We start from the raw sequence: 12,328 nt of genomic DNA on the forward strand, positions 1-12,328 counted from the left end.
ATATAAATTAATATTTTTCAGTTGTTCACCAATAGTGGTTAATTTACAGTATCTTATAACGCGACAATTTTTTAGTCGTATTTAGCTTAATCATTAATTGGCTCTCTCAATTTTATCACATAGTGGTATATTTAGTCATTAATTTGGTCATTGATTTAGTCATTAATTGTCACCATCAATGACCAAATAAATATGACTAAAATGTTGGTTGCGTTATAAATTACTATAAATTCGCTATTAATAGTCATATATATGCAATTTTTAGTCATCGATTGGAACCAATTAATGACCAAAGAAATATGACTATATTTTCGTCATGTTATAAGATACTATAAATTAGTTACTAATATTCGTATATATATGCAAAACTTAGTTGTCATTTGTAACCACAAATTTATCATTTACAGTAGTCATTTACCTTTTTTTGGTAGTTTTATATTCATTATATAAACGATTGATTTAGTACTTTATATTCATTTCATTTACTTTCATTAATAATCATTATAAACAACTAATTTAGTCTGTATACTCATTTTATTTGTGTTCATCATTAATCAATATAAACTACTAATTTAGTAGTTTTAGATTGATTTTATGTGTTCATTGTTAATCGACATAAATTAATTAGTATGAATTTGTGATAAAATTTAAAAAGATGTCATACAATATGCTTGTTCATCTAATATAAAAACGCAAAGTTACATAGGTTAATTACAAAACAAAATAATATCAAGTACAACTATAAATAATTTCAACCACATAAATTATATTATATGAAATGTCAAGTATTACAATATAAGTTTCCAACTCAATATTGGTTGGACTACAATTTACACATGAAATATAGTTTCATCACTTCAAAACATTATCATTGTGTTGCCAAGGCATTCAGTTTGTATGTGTGTGTCTCATGCGAGGTATTGACTTTAGGATATCACTAGACTGGTTATCTTTTCTCTCTCTCTTTTTGCATTTGTCGCTCCAGTGTTATTGTTCTCCTCTTTCTTTAATTCCTACTTCTTACAATCAATACTAAGTTCCTCTTTTGAAAATAAAAGAAGACACAATGCATAATATAAGAAATGAAAGACAATGAACGCCAGAATATAAACTAAAGTAGACTATAAAGGATTTATACGACATATACCTCAACATAACAATGTGAATGCCATTTTCCCCATAAACGCAAGAAACTCAAATAAAATGTCACCATAGAAAAAAAAATACCTTAGGAACTTAGTATTCAACCTTCAGGAAAAGCTTAGGCACAATCATTCCAACTAAGTTATATGTTGAAAAGCTCAAGTTGTAACTTGTGAAAACAAATGGAAAGAAAAAAAACAACAGATAATAAATAATGTATGACAGTTGGCTAGAAAATTACATCATAGAAGAAAAAAATTATCCTATGGTTATCCAAACATGTGGGTGGGTAACATGCCCCAATATGCCATGATCCTTAAGGTCCAGAGGAACCAATATAGAACCATCGCATTTCTCTCTCGTCCACCTTCTCCAACATAAAACAATGTAGGAGTGTAAACCATCTATATAATTATTATTATTTTCAAATAAGCTAAGCCCCAATGTTCAATCACCTTATAGGACTCGTTAGTTTTCTCTTTGTTCTTGTGGACTACCAATAACTATCTCTCCTTATGGCATTGATGAATATGACGTCAAATACCCACCTCCTTCCCAATCAATTACGTGCAAATGTAAACAAGACTATTTAACACAAAATCAACTTAGAATAATATATGGTTCTAAAATAATTGAAATTGTCATAAGAGAAACAATTTTATGACAACTATGAGCTTCAAAAGGCAAAAGGAACAAGAAAAACAGGCAGAGAAAGTTAGAACAACCTGAAAAAACTTCATGAGCAAAAATTACCAACATGTCCATACCTCGAGGAAGGAACATTAAAAATAATAAGGATATTAGTAATTATAGTCTTTGCCAGAAAATATTTGAGAATTATTAAGGCACTGATCATATTTAGATATAACAGATTCCTAAATCTTATAAACTTCTAAATCCATGTTGATAAAATTCAACATGCAATTTTAAAATTAAAAAGATATGCAGAATTTTGAGAACACTTACATACAAAATGGATATCTATTAATTGTGGTTTCCGTTGAAACCTAACCTAGAAGTAGCATGACAAATAACAATGGATCATATCACATGCAATTACCCTTAAAGGGGGATTTGGGCTTAATAAACCAAAAAGGGAAAGTGGAATAGTTATAATAGGGAAAAGCAAGTCCATTTTGGTAATCCATCAAATAGAGATAGAAAAACACTTAAATGAGCCTCGCCTATTAAATTAATTTTCTTAAATAGTTTAATAAATAGCTTAGAAAAAACTCTATGATTCTTATTTCTAAGTAAAGCATCACATTGTGGAGAGTTTTAACATTCTGAGTTTTCAGAGCCATGCCTTAGAACCCAAACATATATTTCCCAATTTAGTGGATATCTTTAATAGCTACATTCTCAACTCCATAGTTTGATTAAATATAAAAACTGGGATCTTGTCACATTGAAACAAAGATTTTGGAAACTTTGTTTCTAGTTTTCATGTTTTGGGGTTCAATAAATAATGTAGTATTACAACCTTATATCATATCATATGTTTCGAATTAAATAATTAATTTAGTTCTTCAACATTGAAGTAATTATTCATTGAAGACTAAGGCAAGACTCAACAATGTAATCCTTCTTGATAACTGTGGGAAACAACAAAGTGCTCCAAAGTGCAATTTTGGTAATAATGCAATTTTGGTAATAACAAAATCAATAGAAAGTAGTAAGGACCTTCCTTGGTAATCAATCAACAGTGACTCACAAGGACCTTCCCTTGTATCTACTTGTAATAGTTTATCTTGTTGAATGAAATTCCTTAACGTTGAACTTCCTCTGCAGTGTAATGTTTACACAAAACTTGTAATCTTTGTGCTTATCAAAAAAGAAACTAAGGCATATATTATAGTTCACAGAGGTAGATCTGAGAGAGGATCAATTCAGTAGTAGACAGGAACACGGGAAGGAACAGATCCTCAGAAACAAGATGTTGGTCTATGGGGTGGCCACAAATATTCAACTAAACTGTGAGGGCCCCCTACATGTAAAGATACAATCAATGTTGGTCATGGTATTTGAAGAAACTAGAAAGTGCTTGTGACTCCTGAAATAGACAATGAAACAACTCTTGGATCTCATAGTAGAGGCAGATAAAATGAAATGCTCCGCAATGTCAAATGCCTAAAGATGGCACAATTAGCAACCCACTCAGAAATAACTGAAAGGGAATGTGGAAAGCATGCATCTAGTGATGGCAAATGTACGAAGTCTGAACAATAAGTCCACCCTTGAACTCAATGAAATGGTCTGCATAAAGGGGCATATTTGGCATAACCCAATAAAAATTTCTATTAGTATGGTACTCCAATCATATAACTAACATACAAGACAGGAATGGCACCTGTAAGTTGATTGTATAATTTTATGCAAATCTGCAAAAAAATAAACTAAACCTTAAATCTCCCACAAAGGTAGGGAATCCTAAAACCAAAAAATATATGTTCATTGGAATTTCTAGAACTTGTGCAACAATATATTACTGTGTGCTTTCTTATTATTATATTTGTGATATTTTATGCACTTAGCTTTGAGAAGCCTTAGGTATTGCCTTGAGATGTAAATCACAAATTAGACAGTACCATTCACTATATCTTTTATTTTCAGAAGTCTTGTTAACAATAGAATTTCAAATGGCTTTGAACTAATATAAGTTTTTGTAATGATGCTTTGTTTATCTAGATTTTATTACATTAAAGATCTATTCATGGCAATTAGATATATCTACTTTCAAGATTTGCTTCTTAGACTTCTGAAATATACATAATTATTTTCTTTATAAAAATCAAACTGACAACTAATAATACTCCAACTTCCAACTTCCACAATGTTCTAAAGAGAGGTTCAAAGCAAGGGAAATTAGCAGAATGAATAAACAATTTTAGCACTAACCATTATTAGTATTAGTTCTAAGGAGAGAAAGCTTTCATAAAGTTTATGTAATGTTTTCCTGGGAAAATAAATAATCAAAACAGATATTGCTCCCAAATTGATTTGGATCCTTTCTGTGTCTGTTTCAAGTTAATTCCTAAAACTTGTTACTATTATAGTTTAATTTTTGTTCACATGATTTAGAGAAGAAATGAATTACTCGATATCAATTAAAGGTCAACGAGTTACAATTATTCTTATTTCTTACATAGTAGTAGTATTCTTTTTATCCTGGTTACAATAACTTCTCGTATCAAATACTTTTTGCATAAGAGGTGGGTATTAAGCAGCAACGTTGCATATTACACTTGTTATATACTTGGTTGAGTTTTCTCAATGCATGTAACTTCACAAAGTAACTAAGAAATAAGGGCCAAAATCATTAAAATGAACAATGAAATTAGGATATCCATGGGCAAACCTTGGATACATAAAGTTGGCATTATTGGCACCGCATAGATACTCCTGTAGTATCTGAGGATGATACTTTAAAATCTGCCCAAAATATGAAAAACAGGGAAAGAAAAGTTATAGTCATCATAAAGTTTTAGATTTCTCCAGAGTAAATCAAGAGAATAAGACATTTAAGCCACAATGGCATTTTTTTTTTTTACGAAAACGGGTATGGGGTATTTATATTCCTCTTGGGTTGAATGCCAATAATCTGATTACATAGAGGTCTTCTGTATTCTGATGCGGGTCACTTTTGTGAGTGAATATGCATCTTATTCTTACAAAGTTCTTCCTTGATCTAGTGTCCATGCTTTTAATTATTTTCCCCCATTTGGAGATACAGATAAATTGCTTTAAAAGAAGGCAGTAAAACATTTGAGCCTGTAGATTAAGGTATGGGATCCCATGTTTCTTCTTTGTCTTTCTGCTTGATTCCTGTTGAGAGTAGAGTGGCTTTATTGGCCTCTTTGTCTGCCTCTTTGTTAAGGGCTCTCAGCACATGAAAGTAGCTTAATCTCTGGAAGCGTTTTCCAAGTCCCTTGATTCTGGATATCAGTCTAGTGAGCTTGAGATCCGTCACAGTGGAGCTGGAAATCATTGCATCTATTATAATTTGAGAATCCCCGATTACATTGGCTATTTCAATATTTGTGTCTTGGAGGATCTTGAGTCCTTGATATAGAGCTAGAGCTTCAGCTTGCACGCTGGTTGTATGTCCAAGCCCCCATGCGAAGGAGTGAATTATTTCCCCATTTTGGTTTACTATGACCCCTCCTGCACCAGCTTTGCCCAAATTTCCCTTTGCTGCCCCATCAAAGAAAAGGGTATGTCTTGAAAGCGCATTGAGCCATTCTTTAAAGTCGTCTTCAGATTTTCTTATGTGCCAATTTTTGTGAGAAGGGACAACTCTGTTTGCTGGATGGAATTGCAAGCCAATGAGTGTACCCCAGGAGATGTCTTGTTGGCTGAGGTTTGAATCATCTTTAATGTCAGCTAGGCATTCCTTGATTTGGCTTTTAACTTTGCTCTCTAAAACCTTGTTGTTCTGATTTGTGCCTCTGAAAATTCTTCTATTACGTTCAAGCCAAATTTGCCAGCATATAGTCTTTGGAAGAATGTCCCATGCTGTTTTTACTACCTGATTTTTTGGAGGCTGACCTGGATATCTGGCTGTCCAATTTGAGAACAGCTCCACAATGGAATTTGGCAATAAGAAGTTGAAATTCAAATTCTGAACGAAGAAGCCCCAGATTCGTTTGGAGAACGTGCATTCCAGCATTATATGCGCAGCTGTCTCGGATTTTTCTTTGCACAGTGGGCATATAGAAGGTCCCTGAATTCCTTTCCTTTGCAGAATATCGTGTGTGAGAATTTTTTCATGGCAGAGCTGCCAGGCAAAAAAATCCGTCTTTGGCCATGAGGGGGTGCGCCATACTCCATGCCACGGTGCTGGATCGGGAGGAACATGGGGTTTCTCATTTAACTTTCTGTATCCCATGGCAACCGTGTACCCTCTGTCATGCGTTCCCCATCCCTTTCGATCCTGTTTTCTCATCTGCGTGGGGGCCAGACCGTGGAGTTGCTCTGTCAGCATGGTCCATTCCTTGCGCAGGTGATCCGGCACTACCGCAGTTTTCCAGCCCGCCCAGGTCTCATCATGCCACAGTGAGATATCCCAGAGTGTGCACAGCCCATTGTTGTCCATCCACGTGCGCAGATCCCTGGTGGCGATTCTGTTTTCGAGTGGCTCCATGTTCATTATTCGATCGGACCAGATATTTATCCTCCTGCCATTCCCGGGGATCCAATAAGAGTGTTCTCTGATTAGGGGGCCTGCTTTGGTGTAGAGTTTTAGAAATGATGAATTCTGCTTGATGAGAGGTGAATTCTGAGCCTGAATTTCATTCTCTAAACATCTTAATCAGGATCCCCTGAAATACTTTTTCCATAAGGCAAGCTGAGCCCATCCAGGTTTGGGCGCAATGATCCTCCAGATGGTCTTTGCTGCCATAGCCACGTTCTGGTGACCTATATTTTTGAAGTTCAGGCCACCTTCCAACAACGGCTTGCCAATGGTTTCCCAACTGATAAGAGGGATTTTCCTTTCATTTTTCTTTCCGCCCTTCCAAAAAAATCTGCGCATAAACTCATCCATCTTGTTGAGGATGGTTAAAGGAGCAAGGAGACCTGCAAAATGGAATATTGGGAGGCTGGAAAGCACAGATTTCACAAGAACTGACTTGCCAGCAGCATTGAGCCAGCGGAAGCCCCAGGACTGAATTCTAGATTTGAAATTTTCAAGCTGTGGATGCCAGTCTTTGACAGAGAGCCTTTTGTGACAGACAGGGAGGCCCAGATATTTAAAAGAGGTCCAGGAGGATGAGGCAGCAAAATCCAGACATCTAGAGATAGCAGATAGAGATCTAGGCGAGGTATTCCAGCTGTAAATATGGCATTTGTTCTTGTTAAGGGCGCTGCCAGAAGCCTTGATAGAAACATCTAAGGCAGCTTTAAACTTGGAAGCTGAGGAGAGGGTGGCGCTGCCTAACAGCAAGGTATCATCCGCAAATAAGGCATGGTTTAAGCTTTTGACCCCTCTGGCTATACTTAGACCATTGATCTCTTGGTCTTGCAATTTTTTATCTAACAGAAAACTGAAGACAGAGGCTTGAATGACAAGCCACAATGGCATTTTAATTATAAGCAATAATGACATTTTAATTATAAACAACAATAGCATTTTAATTGTTTGTTTACCTCTCAATATATAAGCTTTCTCACATCATCCTTTGTTAATATTCTCCTTTGAAACTCAAACTCCAACTTTGAAACATGTTGCGTTGAAGGTTCACACTCAACTTTTGTCAAACCATTGAAATATGGATCAATTAATGCCTAAAAAATTTGCACAATAATAATAACTAAGTTGCAAACCACTTCCCTAAGTTAACATTATATTTGAAGATCAAACAACAGCTCCCCTAATAGAAGTAGCGTTCAATTATTTTTTTCTTCAAACTTTATATTTTCTCACCTCCTATGTTGCAAGTCAGTCTTTTGGATCAAATGCAAGCATACACTCAAGCATATGAAGGGCAAGTGGATCTACATTTGGGAACTTTTGTAAGAAGGACGTTGGATGCTTTTTCCGCATGTTACTTACCTATATTCTGGCCTTCTCATTGCAGGTTTGAAAATTTCATAAAGATAAACTATTCAAGAAGAGTTATAAAGGAAAATAAAAAGCAAAATTTAGACATGTATATTGTTTGCATGTGCTATTTCTTCACAGCTTGCTGGAAGTAAAACGTTTATCACATGGGCTTTCATAGGATGTAACAACTACTACGCAAAGAATATTTTTGAATCCATTATCACTAAAAAATCAATAACATGCCAAACCTAACCTGCATGAGGAATGTGTACTGCTTCCTAATAACAATAATAATAATAAATAAGTAAAGAAAATAATCTTAATATACAAGTGAATAAATAATAAAGAAAATATAATAATAGTAAATAAATAATAAAGGAAATATAATAATAGTAAATAATAAACTAGAGTTCTAAATAAATATATATAAATAACTATAAAAATAAGTAAAGTTAAAAAAAAAAAAAGAAGAAGAAGAAGAAGAAGGAGGAGGAGGTAAATTAAGAGAAACATTGTATTAAGTAAAACTTAAAATAAAGAAATAAAATTTGACATGTTGATGCATGAAATGTGTACATGCAAATCCCTTTCCATTCTTGGAATTGTTTGGTTTATTTAATGGACGATGAGGGGGGTGAGAAGATTCATTCCTTCCATTAGAAGAAAAGTGTTGTGAGACAAAGGATTCTCTAGCAGTGATACATTGATTGAGGGCTCGGGGGTGACTCGTTGTAGAAAGGTTATGTGCATTTGAGCCTACGGTTGGGTGGAGAGTCGTCCCCAAAATTTTGTTGCACTAGTTATGGAGATTCAAATAGCGTTCAACTTTGAAATCACGAGTAAGGAATGTCGTCGCTACAGATAAGTCGTCTTCGCTCATTTTTCTAAAAATTCTATGCTAATTAGTTGAATAGTTGGTGTGTTGATTATTAATCTCATATTTGATATAATTAGTTGTGTATTTTAATTGTGGGTTATTACAAAATGTCTATGTATCTCTTTAGATAAATCCACAAAAATTCTTCCTTGCTGCAAATGTGATGAACAAGAAGAGAGGGTCAACCCTAATACGTGTTTATGGTGATGGAGTGCCAAGCAAATCAGTCATGATATCCAGTTGATGTACAACACTCTTCTCATGAAACAATAGCTTTCCTATAAGCATTTCAACAAATATGCATCCTATGCTCCAAATATCAACGGTAGGAGTGTATTGCAACATAAATATAACACCAAGAAGTTAAGTGATAGGTATAGCATTATTTCCATAATTCTAACAAGGAAAAACATATCAATGTCATTCTAAATTATAAGAAAGAATCAAAGCAATAAATTATAACGGATATAGATCCATGCATTGAAAAGAAATATCTATGCTAAAATGCGTGGAATTGACATACAATAACATCTCTAAGAAAACCTTTTCAGAAAACATTAATGTTAGCAAAGTTAAGAAATATAAGTGCTCTATTTCACGAGCAAATTCTAAGAGTCACACCAACAACATTTGATCTTCATTCAAGACTTTATTCACTAGTAGAGAATAAGATTTTGTGGAAATTCCAAGTATGAATTTGAAGATTTAAAACAATGGTTTGAAACACCATTTTAACAATAAAACAAGGCCATAACGTGCAGCAAACATCGGTTGGGATATTACTTTCTTACTAGTTGAAACATCTAGATGGACAATAGCAAAATTCCAGGAATACTCATAAAATTTCCACCAGCAACATATCTCAGTGATGATTGTAACACATAATGTTGCTAGTGATTAGGTGTTATTTCCACTCATTCCCAAATGGAAGTTTGTATCAACAATGACTCTTCTGCCACTGTCAGGTCGTAATCTCTATTGAATAGTGTGTTCTGCCATAACACGGTTTTCATGAAATACGACTTCTTTACACAAGAAAATGTCATGGCACTCTTCCCAACGAATATCCTCTTAGAAAACATACCCTAGCATATCTAATAAAACTTGTTAAATCTTAGATGAGGTCAAAGTAGGAATGGTTAGAACTTATCAAGAGTGCAATCAATGTTTTAAAATGTGGATATCTATATAATTTTTTTTACGATATGTATTGAAATTTGCACTTAGTGCCATTTTGATATATACACCCTTACATGGCATATACTTTAGCAAACTTTGCATATTTTGTCTCTATTAATGGTTTGGAATGTAATTTTTCATTACAGTCACCCTGGAATATGAAAAGTTATAAAACTGCATGTCATAAACATCTTCAAAGCTAACGCTTTTTTTTATAATATAAGTAAACAAATTAGTATAATGCAATAAAATCAGCTTGATATAAATTAAGGAAGGATATTGGAATTATTTTATGAATCAAACTGTTTTAGCTCTCAGTTCATGGGCTTGCATTTTTTTTAGTTGTTTTGACTTTTATCACTGATAGTTTTTCGACCTTAAAGACTCTATTTACTTTTATATGCTTTCATCCCTGTTAGTTTTTGAATCTTCAAAACTAGGATTTTCTTAGAGTTCTCAAAAAATGTTAAAGATGGAAATGTCTTATTTTTTTGACTTGCATTCTAAGTGGTACGCCTGATTCTTAGTGGCCTTTGCCTCAGCTAAATTGTACTACTCACCTATATATATATATTAATAAAGTAGAAGCTAAAAACAAAATGTCATCTTAGGTTCCTAAAGAAATGCCCCAACAGGATAGTGATAACAACTAACAACCAACAACATGTATTCTCTTGTTTGCTTTAAAGTTTAAACAATGTACAAACAAAATTATGCTAATCTTATATAGAGCTATGATTAGGAAAATTGCCCTCTAGCCATGGGGTAAAGCACTAAAAAACAAAAAAAACAAAATGACAAGCATGAAAAATGCAACTCGACTATAAATTAAAAGATTCACCTTAATAAAGAAGGAACCACAAAGTTTAGGGGCTCGATACCACCTAGTTGCCAAATAATCTTGTAACAAGATCCACTCAATATCAACCTTTCATGAAAAGGGGAAGAAAAGGAAAGAAAAGTAAACAATTTTATTTTAAGTATCGCCCCATAGTCAAACTTTGCTACTTTCAGAACCTAAATGTCCTCTCTAATGTTGACTAAAGTATATGCATCATTTAGCATGCTTAGTGACTAGAGAATCTCATCTTATATATGTTGATAGTCAACAAGATGATAAACACTAATATGTTTGGCCCAAAAGCCATGCAAAGCACTCCACACACCTAAGAATGGGATCCTCTCCCACGAAAGCTAATACCATCAATGCTCTCCTCAGTGATAGAATTAAGATGCTAATGTGAGCTCATATCATAAAGGAGAGAAAATATTATAGACCAAACACCCAACAAATAATATCAACTAAACAAGGAGCAAGAATCTACACATGAAGAGAAAATTAATCCCTCCCTTCACCATTCTAGGTAGTTATTCACATGCAATCCGAGGTGGGAGAAATTATCGTCCAGAAAATGGCAGATGTAGCATCATTGAAGGAGACACAAGCAAGCCCAAATTCACATCTTTTCAATTTAAAGTCAGCATTTTCCAAAATATTTATTGTCTTCAAGTCATGATGAAATACATTTTTTGTAAGGAAACCATAATAACATTTCAACAAGTAAAACAATGAGACTTCCAATAGAAAAAAGCCTAAATAATTTTTGTTTACTAGGACTGGAAGCATATCTTTCAGGAGACATTTTTAGACCTATATGAATGTACTTTAGGGCTCTAAGAAGCTGATATAGAAAGAACTGATAGTGTTCAGGTGTGAGATCGTCATTTGCTTTGATAACTTGGTGAATTCTTATCAAGATGGAGGAAGCATAATGTGCTTAATATCGACAATGTATGGATGATGAAGCAGCGTAAGGAGCTTGATTTCTCTAAGAATGCATGTGGCATTAGATACATGTTCAAATACATCATTAATCTTCGTAATTGCCACTCTCTCACCAGTATGAGTATCAATCGCAGAACTTACTACACCATAGCTTCCCTTGCCAACAACCTCCTATATCTAGTATCGATTTTCCTCACCATATTTGATGAAGAAATGTATCTCCAGCGAGCTTTGGAATATCAAAAGAACACCATTGGCATAAGCACATTTGCACAATGTTGCAAACCAAGACATTTTCTCAACAAAAAACCTGGTTGAATTCTAACATGATAAAGTCATTATCAGTAGATGACATTTGATCCAATATTACAAGCTAAGTTACATCTATAGTTAAGGGGGCATTCAAGGTCTTTCCTACAAAGAATTTACATGTTTAATATCCAAGGCCCAACATTGTGTATCACACAAGAGAATATATCTTGAATGTTTGAAAAACTAGATGGGTTACAAAAATTTAGGTCAAAAAAGTTATAAAGGAAATCAAAATAGGCATGCCAAATTGAATGTCACATTTGAACCTTAAGTCAAACTGCATAAATAAACAGGCTTATGGTGATAAAACACCCCTCTCCAATTGAGATAAGTCACAGGTGTATTAATTTCCAACAAATAACCAAACGTAGGTCAATGTGATTGTTCAATACATATGTGGCAAAACAAAGTGGGAGTTCCAAAAAAATGTCACTCTTATAAAGGCAAGAAACAAAGTTGATCTCTAAAATCTGGATGCAACTAACAT

The 12,328-nt window shown here is 34.0% G+C and overlaps 1 pseudogene; it reads right to left on the reverse strand.

The window, feature by feature from the left end:
• Positions 1-4,428: 4,428 nt before the first annotated feature.
• Positions 4,429-11,823, reverse strand: LOC149230019 (mitogen-activated protein kinase 9-like; annotated as a pseudogene).
• Between the last annotated feature and the right edge of the window lie 505 nt (positions 11,824-12,328).

This window comes from Pinus tabuliformis, chromosome J (genome assembly GCF_031772625.1).
Source record: "Pinus tabuliformis cultivar Carrire ecotype Pingquan chromosome J, CPIR1, whole genome shotgun sequence".
Lineage (NCBI taxonomy): Eukaryota > Viridiplantae > Streptophyta > Pinopsida > Pinales > Pinaceae > Pinus > Pinus tabuliformis.